At 43.9% G+C, this 12,581-nt stretch overlaps 1 pseudogene; it reads left to right on the top strand.

Moving 5' to 3' along the window:
* Positions 1-8,830: 8,830 nt before the first annotated feature.
* On the top strand, positions 8,831-9,268 carry LOC147429079 (PHD finger-like domain-containing protein 5A pseudogene; annotated as a pseudogene).
* Positions 9,269-12,581: the final 3,313 nt, after the last annotated feature.

The raw sequence follows: 12,581 nt of genomic DNA, 5'->3' as shown, positions 1-12,581 counted from the left end.
CCCCAATATTCCGCCTATGCTTAGTTTTCGATTTAAAAGTATAAATTCCTAGTTATGATGAAATTAGGCCGCAGGTCGGCGATGCCAAAAGCTACGAAATACTGTGAATGGCTTACGTCAATGCGTAGAGCTCTTACCTGTGGTTGCAATGCAACAAACGCATTCGCAATGTGACAACCGGAGAGCTCACGCCGTGTATTTCTTATCCAAAAACTTGTAAAAAACTTACAAAAATTGGCTTTTATACCTTAGCCAAGGTTTTTGGGTGGTCAAAAGTAATAATCTAGAGTTCTACCAAAGCTGGGAATTGAATGGCTGATACAATCTGGAAGCTTGTAGCCCCGGATCATTAATTACAAGGTTTATCAAGAAAACAGGAGTTACATATTCCTGATTTATCAAAATAATAATTGTTTTACAAGGAGAACTCCAAAAAATGGTGTCCATGCTAGCTTGCTGCTAACATTCCCCCCCTCCTCGCCTGTGTTGTCCCTTGACACAGCTTTATGGGCTGAAGTAATCTTCGGGTTGACGGCGGGCGAGGCGGTCCTTCAATGCTTCCAGTGCTTTTTCATATCTAATTTTGCGTTCTTTGTCTAGCACTTGCAAAACCTGCATGGTGACTTTGTTTTCTAGTTCCACTGCCGAGTATCCTACAAATCTTGCTGTGAGGTTGCTTATCACCGGCGAAAATATCTTCGTTCGCCAGGTGAAAAAGCCAATGTAGAATGCCTCCTCAAAAGCTAGCATATTGTGCGATGGCAGAACACGCATCGGGCGTAAAAGCCATAAAGAACTTCTTTCGAGGGTTGCCCACTTAGATCATAGAGAGGCCCTTGTTTCCTTCCAAAAATGAGAGCCATGGGGCTCATGTCTGCTCAGGATCATTGAAGACTTTTATGCAAGTAAGTAAGCATCAGATTTTGTATAGCATTGCGCAGGAGAGATCTAGCAAACTTTTGAAGAATGTCATGGCGCCCGTTAGGATTTTCACCATGTATTCTTCTGTTGCTTGGCCTCTCTCTGGAGCTTGAAACCTAGGAAAATTCAACCCTGTTGGCCTCTTCTTCTACAGTGCTTCGTGTGCTTGCCACGTCCTTACTCGCGGTACAAGACAAAATGTGGGATCTTTGTGTATGGCCGCAGGTGCTCGTGTGAATAGAATCAAATATCTTGGATTCTTGTTCAGCCAGCTTAGCCTCCACTTAGGGTGGTCTTGATCTGCGCCATCTTCTTGCATATCCTTGTATAATCTTTCCTTTACCTGTAAGAGTTCAACCTTGATGAGAGGGTATGGCAGGGATTGTTGGTGCCGTTGAGCATTGATTTGTTTGGGAGTGAGCTGTGTGACATTGACAGTGTAAAACTCTCAACTCCCAATCTATAGATGCCTTCCACTACTCATGTACCTCCAAGGAGATCTTGTCCTTTAGTGCATTTTCTTCAGCCTTTGACAGTTGGACCATCGGCACTGTGTCTTCCTCTGTGATTTGGACTTGAAAATCTTCTCCTCCACTCGGCTCTACTGTAGATTGTGTCTCAAAGTCAGCAAATGAGACCGAGGGGATTTCCACTTGGGGAGGCTCTGCAGTCCCTGCCTCTTCCTGTATATCCGTCCTTCCATCTCTGAGGAGTTGGTTCACTCTTTTCAATTCTGCAATTTCTTTAAGGAGTTCCTCCTCTCTTTGGACCCGCATGAGTGCTAGGTCTCTGTGTTGTGACTATTCCAGCTTCAACTCCAGCTCTAAATCTTTGTTTTTCTTTTCAAGTGCTTTATACACCTCATCTATTCCCTTGATCGAGGCCACGGCTGGATTTTCTCTTAATTACCGCAAGAAAGTGGCATGATCATTAATTCTTTGTTCCGAATAGTGTAGAGATGCGTTTGCTACATCTAATTGTACTTGAATCTTCTGAGCAGATAGAGAGATGGTAAGAAGTTCATTTATCACCTCTGTCCAACTGCTCATCTTTCACTTTGCAGGCATCAGATAACTTAGTCAGGAGGTCACCCAACTCCTCCATTTCCTTCTGTTGGCTGTCCTTGGCTATCTGATGTCATTCGGCTTCAGTAGCTCTTGTACTTGCCTTTGGAGATTAGTGATTGTAGCCATTCTGTCGTCGAGCTCTCCTTGAAGAGCATCGATGACCATTTCTAATTCTTTGTCTTTAGTACTGCGGTTAAAGGCTGCTGGGCGGAGTTTCTCCGTCATGATTTGCATCTACCTTGCATACTCATTTACTTGTAGAATGACTTTATCATTGGACTGCCACTCCTCTTGTCTTGCAAGTTGAGATGTGCTGGTAGCCTCTTGTGTCACGTCTTGCTGTGTTGTTATTGCTAGTGTTTCTATAGAGATGGTTGATTTTCCTTTGCTATCCTGAGGTTTTGAAACCTCGGCAGTTTCTGGCTGAGTGGAAACAACCTGTGTTGTCTCAACCCTTACAAATTCTTCGGTTGCAGGCCTTTCTGCCTTCTCAGTCTCGGTTTTTGCCTCATGTGTAGTGGTTTTCTCTTTTTATATATCTTGCTCTTTATCAGTTTCATCCGCCCCCTTGTGAGTATCTTCGGTTGTCTGCTCTGGTGCTGGTTCAACCATCTTATCTTCATGTTGCTCGGCGCGGTTAGTTTGTTGTGTAGCTTCCGTTTGGTGGGTGGAATCAGACTCTTTTCTTTGACGGTCTCGGGCTCTTCAGTGGTCTTGGCCTAGCAGTGATGATGGTGGCTGGTCCTGTTGTTCCGACGACGGTGAGGTGGGTCGAGGAGATGCCTGGCCTTGCTCTTGAGTTGCTGCTTCCTCATCTTTCTTGGCCGCTTCTTCTGCCTCTTTCAGCTTCAAGGCCTCTACCTCTTGGTACATTCTTTCTAAATGATCCTTGGGATCCTCGGCCTCTTTCCTTAAATGATGTTTCATTCGAAGTCCCTTCAAGCCGGTGGGTACCCACTTTTTTGGGTCTTTTCCCTGCGCTTTCCTAGTGCACTGATACGCTATTTTTCTCTTTCAAATCTCGCTTGCGTTTGAGCTGGCTCCTCTTGGTGGGCATCCATAGCTTTCCTCTTCATCTCTTCCCTCCTAGCTCTTTTTTCTTCGTTTTGTCAGAGCTTTCACTGCTATGCTGCTCTGATGAACTGTCATCGGATTCATCACCTGATTTAAATGATCGCTTTCCAGATCTTGTAGATCTCAAAGAGGGTTGAGCTGCCAAGATCCATGTGTTCTGATCTGGGGCAGGGCGGTAGGTTGTTAGCCATGCCGATGGCATGATAGGCTATTCTGGTCAATACTTCCAGTGCGCCCAAGTATGTTATCTTTCCCTCGTTCTTGGTGGCCTTCAATGTTGTAAACACATACTGCACGTCGTCCATACGTTGTCTGGTGGTTGACTTCAGAACTTGTGTAAAAGTGGTGGCCACGGCATGATTTGGTGTCGTGTACTGAGGCGGTCTGGGGCGGGCAACAAGAAGAGCGGCCTCTAAACACCCTTCGAGGCTCCCGTGCTGCTCAATTGGGGCTGGGGCAAGTACAATCAGAGACAACAACAACCCACAGCCAGAAACCAAACAAGAAAAGGGGCACCACGTAGTTGTAGATGCGAAGTAGGACACACGTGATATCTCCTTGTACTCAAACGCACAAAGAAAGGGGAATGCAAGATAGCCACACACACCAAACACAAACATTCACCACGCCAAAGAGAGGTGAAGAGCACAAATCAACTTGAGAAACTCAGTTTTAGCCTTAAAGACTAGCAAACAAAGTTTGATGAGAAATAGAGAGACAACACAAAACTTGACCTTGTTGCCAATACACAAATTTTCTTAGGGTCACGGGAGCCCTCTCACCGAGCACCCTCTTACAATTGACTTTTTAGGCAAACAATTCAACAAGCCCTCAAACCACCAAGCATGAAATGGCACAACAAACTTCAAGGACAATATATCTTCAACCACCTGATGAGCCAACTTATCAAGTCAATTTGGAGAGAAGAGTTGTAGTTGCAGCATACAATTGCACCCAAAACTATGAACCTTATTTATAGACAAGAGTAGGCTACAAGTGTGATTGCAGAGTATAGTATCACTCCACTCCTCTAGATGGCATAAATAACTTCAAGCTTCTTCATGCACCTATGTGTAGTGATGGAATAGAGCACTCACAATGCACACAATCTACACAACTAGGCTTGAAGAGAGGTGTGTTATGTGTCGAGAATGGTGTGGTGTAGTGTGATCATGTGATGATTTACAAGGGAGAGAAGGTCTCTATTTATAGGTTTTAGAAGCCCTGATTAGGATTAGACCTAATCAAGTTTATTTGAAGAAATCAAAGATTATGCATATTTTATTTTTTTTAAATGAGGGTGGGTCTCTCTTATCCTTTGAGTCACATGGATGTGGGCTCAAGGGAAGAGAATTATTGAGTATGAAAGGAGAGAGGATTGAGCGAATAATTTGGGAGTGCCTACTCTAGTAGAGGGTGGATTTTACAATAAGGTTAGTGGTTAGTAGTTAGTAATTATCACTACAAAATATTTACAAAATCATTCACCAAATGGTGAGATATATGATGAGAAAAGTTAGAGAAGGGATGAGCTAGTAAAGAGAGGTTGAAGCTTTGGAGAAGTTGACATTCACCTCTTTACAGCACCGGAAGAAGAAGCGATCAGCATGGCAAAGTAGAGCGTGTCGATGAAGCTATGTTATCTCGAAAATTTGGATAATTCATGATAAAAGCCTTCATTTGCAGAGTTTAACCTTGGATTTTTTACTGTTTTTTTGAAGTTCTTTACAAAGCTGAAGAGAGTATGGTAATATGGACATATATGTAGAGAGAAAGGGGGACACATAGGGTGTAGAAATGGAGGAGGAATCCCAATCCTCGAGCGAGTACTTCCGAGCGGACAAGAAACCGAGCGAGAATAACCAGTGAAAAAGATTAGATCAAGATCTCAATAGTTACTCTATAGAGTATAGTGTAGCATAGTAACCATGTTGCATCTCAAATAGTCTCAAACAAAAGAGCCATACTATTCCTTTAATGTGTTCACACACATTACAATAGTCTCAAACAAAAGAGCCATTCTCTTCCTTTAATGTGTTCACACACATTGATACGCAATCATATCCTTGTTTTTGAACCATCTTGTTGAGCATATTCCAAAACTCTATTTGTGCAAACTTATTCTCCATGGTAAATTCAGATGTTGAAATTGTCATAAGTTTGTGGACAAATAGATCAAAAGATGGTAACTCAAACGCCAAATTTTCATCATAATGCATAGGTAGCTCTTGAACTTGAATGGAATCCTTTGCTTGTTTGAGTGCCATGTGTAGGCTGCTTTGTGAAAAGAATAGTTTTCATAAACTATGGACTCTTTCAGAGTTTTCATGGTGAGTTGCAAAAGAGGAGGCCCCAACATGAGGACTTTGTGGCCAAGGGCGGGAGAGGTGATGAATATCATAAGGTACTGTCGACATGAACGATAATCACCACTTGCATGCAGCAGCTTAACAATCATCTCTTATGCAATGCCTTCACAATCACCTCGGCCCCATCTTTCAGCAAGAACAAAGATGAAGAGAGTGTGTGTGTGTGTGTGTGTGTGTGTGTGTGTGTGTGTGTGTGTGTGTGTGTGTGTGTGTGTGTGTGAGAGAGAGAGAGAGAGAGAGAGAGAGAGAGAGTGAGAGAGAATGAAGTTCGTCTTCCACAATTGCGGGATCATAGTCGAGGAATATTTTCTCAAAAACTAGCCTTTTGGTCGTGCATCAAAAATGATTTTGATACGCCAATGTCCTTGTTCAGCAATCTCTACCTCTACCTTCTCTAGAGTTCCACAAAAGTGTTGCTGACTCTTCCACTGGGCAACGAGCTCTACATGGAGGGGTGTGCATGCTCTCAACCAATCTAGCCAATTACTCTCTCTCTCTCTCTCTCTCTCTCTCTCTCTCTCTCTCTCTGACTCAACGCCGCCTCTATAAGTCACTGACTCCCTCACTCTCAGCAACTGAGTTTAGTGAGTTTTCAGTGTCGTGTCTCTTGTTCACTAGTAGGGCTTCTCTCTATCACGCAATCTCAGAGTCTCAGAAGCAAGTCAGATTCTCTCTCTCTCTCTCTCTCTCTCTCTCTCTCTCTCTCTCTCTCTCTCTCTCTCTCTCTCTCTCTCTCTCTCTCGGAAAAAACCTCTAGAAAGACATTTACAAAACATCAGATACAAGCCCATCCAAAAGACCCAAAAGTCCCTCAACATCCATCTTATTAATGTCCTCAACCACAGTGGCAATGCTCGTAGCATGCATCTTCTAAGAGTTCTATGATAGAAGTCAAATTCATGTGCCTTCTTGCTCTCCTGGCTTATGCACTAATTAGACACCTCTTCACTTCCTCACAGCAGGAACATTGGTACGCTGATTCTGGTTCTGCATATCCTCCTTGCGTCTAAACCTTTGTGGTGGTGCTGGATCTCATACGGACAATGTGAGAGAGAATGGCGCATGAAATGCAGTACTGCATTTTGGTGTAAATCTTGGGAAGTGCCTACCCATAATAAATGCAAGTATCCTGCACATCTCGCATAGCATCTTGTTCAACAATGTTCCTTACAAGAAACTGCTTCAAAGCCTTGTCCTAATTGCGCACAGTTGGAGCACCTGATGGGGTTGGTGTGGCCTCTTCTGTGCTTGTTACGTCCATCATTGTGGCGCTTGACCGTCGGATCTGGTTGACTTTTGAGGTGCTTGCCCTCGTGGCAAGCAGCTTCCCACCACCTCAGCAGATCCTCAAAGCGTGCCTTGGCCATCATGACTTTTTCAGGCCCCCGGGTCTGCCCCCCCTTTTCCCCCGGGTCCATGCCCCCCCCCTCCCCCCCCGCGCTTGCAGCTTGAGAGAGAGAGAGAGAGAGAGAGAGAGAGAGAGAGAGAGAGGCACACCCGCTGGGTTGGAGAGAGAGTGATGCTCCGTGGGTTAGTAATTGATGTGTTCTGTTTGATTCCCCCCCCCCCCCCCCGCCCTTTTGAGTGTAGCAAAGAGGGAGTCACGAAAACCCTTTTGCTGATTTGAGAAAGGAAAGCAGTTGTTTGCAAGTCACACCCAGAAGAAAATTATGTTAAAGACAACATCTCTCCAAACCATTCTGTTTTGTAACAAATGCTAAGTGTTAAGGAAGATCAGTCTACCTTTTTGTTGAATATGGTGATGGTAATTACTAATTGCTGCATTGAGAATGGACATGAGCATGTCTTCTTGCTCACTTCGCTCAAAGCTTCCCAACCCTTCAAAGTCAAGAAGCACATACAAATAGTGTGACTCACATCTTACAGTCATCGACACACCATCCGTGTATCTGCCTCTAGCAGGCAACCAGAAAGATGGTTAAGAAGGTAGGACTTGCCACTACTCTGTTTACCCATGGAGGATATTACTTTGACCTCTCCTTTCCATCCATCCGAAATGATATCATACGGCCCAAAGTGCAATAGGGATGCCAATGAAACTGCATCTAAGAAGGTCGCATGTGATGGGATCTGTAGGCCATTGACCATTGGTTGTAATGTGTTGTTTTTTGCTCGGGCAATCTGTAGACACAGCAGCCTTTACATCCATCTGCCCAATCGACTTGGAATCCTTACTGTCAGAAACTACTCAAGATAGGAGCTATTCTTAATGGTTTCAATTGACACCTGCATTTTCAGTATATTGAACACTTTACCCTTCTTTTTAAGATTTCGGAGAGAGAGTGCAATAAGTTCTTCACAGTTCTTCTTGGCTCTGTGATCGTCCGAGCGGGGGCAATTTCTCTCTCTGTGGAGCAAAGTGGAGGATTCACTGCATATAGGGCGGGAGAAAAGGAAGCAAACGTGTGTGTGTGTGTGTGTGTGTGTGTGAGAGAGAGAGAGAGAGAGAGAGAGAGAGAGAGAGACCATTGATGTTGCAGCGCGGGCCCCTCTACCTGGACTGCTTGCTCACAGGGAGAGAGAGAGAGAGAGAGAGAGAGAGTCCAATTTCACTGCAGAACGACGCTTGTGACCACTGATCCCCTACCTGGTCCTGCGGTCAATTGGAAAAACCCTGCTGAGGTGGCGCTAAGGGGGCAAGTGCTTCTGCTTCCTCTTCATTGTGGAGGTCTCTCTCTATCTCTCTCTCTCTCTGTCTCTCTCTCTCTCTCTCTCTCTCTCAATCTCTATGCCAAGGTGGAAAATGAGGGGATAGGGAAAATGGGCAAAATGCCAACTGCAGGAAAGCAAAGGGCTATGGATGTCGAGAGGGGGACCGAATTCCGAGAAGGGGAGGGGGGGGGGGCTGGGAGCCTCATGGAGTGTTTGTGAGTGAGCTTCATGTGTCGTGGATGGAAGGCTCCATCGCCTTCCCTCCTTCACCTCCTGCTGCTGCGTATTGCCCTCCTCATCACGGCAAGTAGAAGGCCTTGGAGCGATGGCATCCTCGCTTTCCACCATCTCCTCGCCTCCTCTTTGAACCGGTCTTCTCCTTGAAGCAATCAAAACAGAAGCCGACACGACACTCCCGACCCCACTCTGCGTCCCACCTTACCCTCTCTGTGTCTCTCTGCCCCTCACTCTCGCCATCATTGACCTGGAATCACATTCACAATTTCAAGCGCGCCCGCGCCCTTCGCTTACATCAGGAAGAGAATACTTCTCTCTCTCTCTCTCTCTCTAAAAATTGAACTCTCTAAAACTGAACTCTCTCAACGAGCAGGTGTCGGCGTGCGCTCTTTGAGAGAGTTCAATTTTTAGAGAGAGAGAGAGAGAGAGAGAGAGAGAGAGAGAAGGATTCTCAGCACATGTGGGGCAAGCGCGCATTCATGAGCAGCCATGGCAAAGCATTGTCATGATCTGAGAATGTGTTGCAAGCAATCGGGCATCGCTATAGGGCGACTCTAGGAGAAGTGCGATGGAAAGTGCGTGATTTGAAATTCATACGTGCGCCCCTGTACTCTAGTTTGAGTGTCCGATGAGTGCAATTATGGTTCCTTCCAAAATCATTGTGTCATCTGCGGAGGTGCCAGCATTTCTGATGCTTACTACTGCAAAGAGTGCACCCAGTAGGAGAAGGATAGAGATGGTTGCCCCAAATTTGTGAACCTTGGCAGTGCCAAAACTGTCTTGTTCTAAGAACGTAAGAAGTATGGTTTCACACTCTTGCAACCTTCTGCTTTGTCGTGCCTTATGAGGTTGTGGGGTGTTGCATACATACAACTGAGATGTGTCATGCTTATTGTGGGCTATGATAGCATGTTCTTGCAGATGTAAGAGTGCAAAGAATGACACTTTTTAATTGTGAGGTTTGCACCCGTTCAGATAGATATACTGTATTGATGTTAAATTATCTCCTATTGCTATTGGATGTTGCATAGTCATTTCAGAAAAGGCTTTTCTTTCCACACACACACACACACACACACACACACAGTCGAGCGAGTGAGGGCAACGCAGGGTTGCGGGAGCCAGAAGCAGAACCAACAGAAAGAAATTAGGAGAGGAAACCAATAGAGATGCCATCGAAATTGTATCCCTCACAAATAATGCAAGGGATGACATCGACCTTGGCTTCACGATTCTGGACAGTGAGCTGGACGATAACGCGCAGGCCCTTCCAGTCCTTGGCAGTCTCCTTGGTGATGTCCTCTTCTACCTTCTTGGGTGACAAACCGAGAGGCCCGATCTTCGGCACCCATGAAGAGGCAGCTCCAACTTCCCCTCCTGTTAAACGAACAAAAACCACCTCCTTATATTCTTTCTTTCCTTTCTTTATCAACATTGCATCTTTATCGTGGGCACAAAACATGCATCACTCAGCTTCATGTCTACCGTCTAGTGGAGTTTACGGGTGGCTCCCTCAAAGGTGACGCTGAATTGGGGTAGGACTAGAAGTAGGGGAGCAATTAGCACCGTTGCCCTTGTGATCAAAGCCCTCAAGGAGCTCGAGCTGCTGTTGCTCCTCACGGGACTGAAATAGTAACTAAACATGCTATAATCCTTGCTCAAGAATGAGTATTGTTGAGGTGGGCGTCTGTGCTATGGTGTGAACATAGCCTCTGAAGACAACTGGAGCTACTCATGATTAGTGCTAAGGGCCTTGTTAATCCGCTCCGTTTTGTGCAACAAATATCTCCCTTCCTAATCTCGAAGAGGGCGAGCTTTGACAATCAGATTCTTGCACATTTAATGCACAATTAATACCACAATGATAAAGCTGACTGACAAAAATAGTAGAGATGCCATCATTTGCATTTATGGCATTGTTATAGTGTAGGTGCTCCTCATGATTGTTGTCTACTCTCATAATTGCATTGTCAAAATTCCTCCTATTAATCTGACCATGCAAGCCGTTGTAGCACTCGATTGCCTTTTTCTTCTTCTGCTGCTTGCCACTCAATCCTAGCATACAGGGTTTTGCTCCATGCTAGTGTGCCCCATGAGCTCTTAGCTGGTTTTCAACCTGTAGCTTCCTCTTCCTTCTCCTTATACATTTAAAAACATCAAGCACAATGGCAACATTTCTCTCGATGATATGATCGAGATTGCCCGTGTGATGCGTCCCCGTTCACTGGCAAAGGAGCTTACTGGCACAGTAAAGGAAATTCTTGGTACTACGTTTCTATGGTTTTCTCTGTGGATGGAAAGGATCCCAAGGATTTGCAAATAGAGATTGACGATGGGGATGTTGAGATTCCAGAGAATTAGCTTAATTAACCTTAGTTAGGTGCCTCTATGGAATGTAGCGCTGTTAAAGTAAGTTTTACTTTGTGGTACTGCTACTGGGTTTTTCCCCCAAATCATTTTTTGAAAAATGGAAGCTTGTTATACTTCTAATGAGTGTATGCTCAGCATGTCAAAGAAAGAGAGAGAGAGAGAGAGAGAGAGAGAGAGAGAGAGAGAGAGAGAGAGAGAGAGAGAGATAGATAGAGAGAGAGAGCACTGATTCACATGCTTCAGACACTGTTCAGGAATAATAAATTTCACAAACATACATAGAGGAAATTTCTCAAAATAACGGCATTTTTTACAATTGAACTCTACTTTCTTGAATTTTCAAACCGGATTCTATCCTTCTTTCCCTCCCTTCAATTGGTTGTTTTGAGTTTTCAATCAGCTCTTAGCACAATATTTTAGCGAACTTGAAATCTAAAAATTGAAAAAGACGCAGACTTTTTTAGAGATTTGTGTGTGTGTGTGTGTGTGTGTGTGTGTGTGTGTGTGTGTGTGTGTGTGAGAGAGAGAGAGAGAGAGAGAGAGAGAGAGAGGATCCTACAAGGTAGTTTGGTTGCACTCGCACATTGGCTTGGTTTTCATGAGGACTAAAACTTAAGTGGGAGAATGCGTAAGGTGAAGTGAAAAAACATATTTGACCTAGCAATGGTGACATGTATAAGGACGACTAGATAGATCTATATTAAAGTTTCCAAAAAACCATAATTCTGCTAACAACGGTGACATGTATAAGGATGACTAGATTCGTATAATCATGATTGGGGAGCAATGATTCTGACATTTATTGTTTGGGTTTAGAGAAATCTCTGTGTGTGTGTGTGTGATATCTCTTTCTAGAAAAGAAGTATATATATACGTGAGAAACTCACTTCGTAACTTTGCTCGGTTTTGAGATTGCTCGGATAAGTTCGCTCAATGTTTGGTAGAACTCGAAATGGAGGATGAAGGCTATGGAGGTGTGAGAGAAGTGGCAATGGTGAAGAGGGTGAATTAGGACATGGGAATTGCAGGTTTGGGAGTGGGAAGGAGAGGGAGGAGTGTGTAAGAGTGAGTAGGTGTGTGGAAGGGTGAGAAATAGGAAGATTTTTTGGGTGTATGAGGTGGCAGTTTTGAAGTCGGCCATAAATTTCATGTAAAATCGCCCTTGACTTCAAAATTATGGAAAATACTTCAGCTCACGAGCTATGTTTTGTCTTTTGGAAGTATCCTCAAATTCGGATCATAAGAAGGTGCCAAAATTCGAGCAAAAAGATGTCCCTACAGCACCTAATAAAGCTTGAAGTGGGCCACTATTTGATTCTTTTTCCTTTGTAGTCTTCCAAGTGAGCCCCCCATACATCAACTATGACCTAATATTTCCAAGGATCTTGCACACATGTATGATATTGGATAAGTATCAAATATAATATATACTTGTGGGGTAAGAAGATAGGCTAGCTAGTCATGAAAAATGGACACATGGGATGCATGGTGAAAAAATATATAAAAAATAAAAGGAGAAAAATCATGAGGGAAGGGACCCTCAATTATTCTCTACTTTGAGTGATTTAAGGAATTTATTTGAAGATGAAATCTATTTACTTGTGAACATTTAATTGGGAGGGATAGGAAAGAATATGACGGAGCTGATAAGGTTATTGGTGAATTTTTACGATGAAGTCACATAAAGGTTTTTCAAGGCTTGTGTGAGTTGAGCTTAAGTGATAGAGTGATAGTAAAATATGGATAAGGAATGACACGTGATGGAAGCTAGCATACTTAGGCCTGATAACGCACACCTAGGAATATATGTTTATATAAATACAAAAAAACCCTTTATATTTAGGTCCTTTATTTGATAGAAAATATTTAA

The sequence above is a fragment of the Adiantum capillus-veneris genome, chromosome 22, assembly GCF_014529385.1.
Source record: "Adiantum capillus-veneris isolate H3 chromosome 22, ASM1452938v2, whole genome shotgun sequence".
In the NCBI taxonomy this organism is placed as follows: Eukaryota; Viridiplantae; Streptophyta; class Polypodiopsida; order Polypodiales; family Pteridaceae; genus Adiantum; species Adiantum capillus-veneris.
The sequence above is the reverse complement of the archived record's forward strand: the minus strand, read 5'-3'. Positions and strand labels throughout refer to the sequence as shown.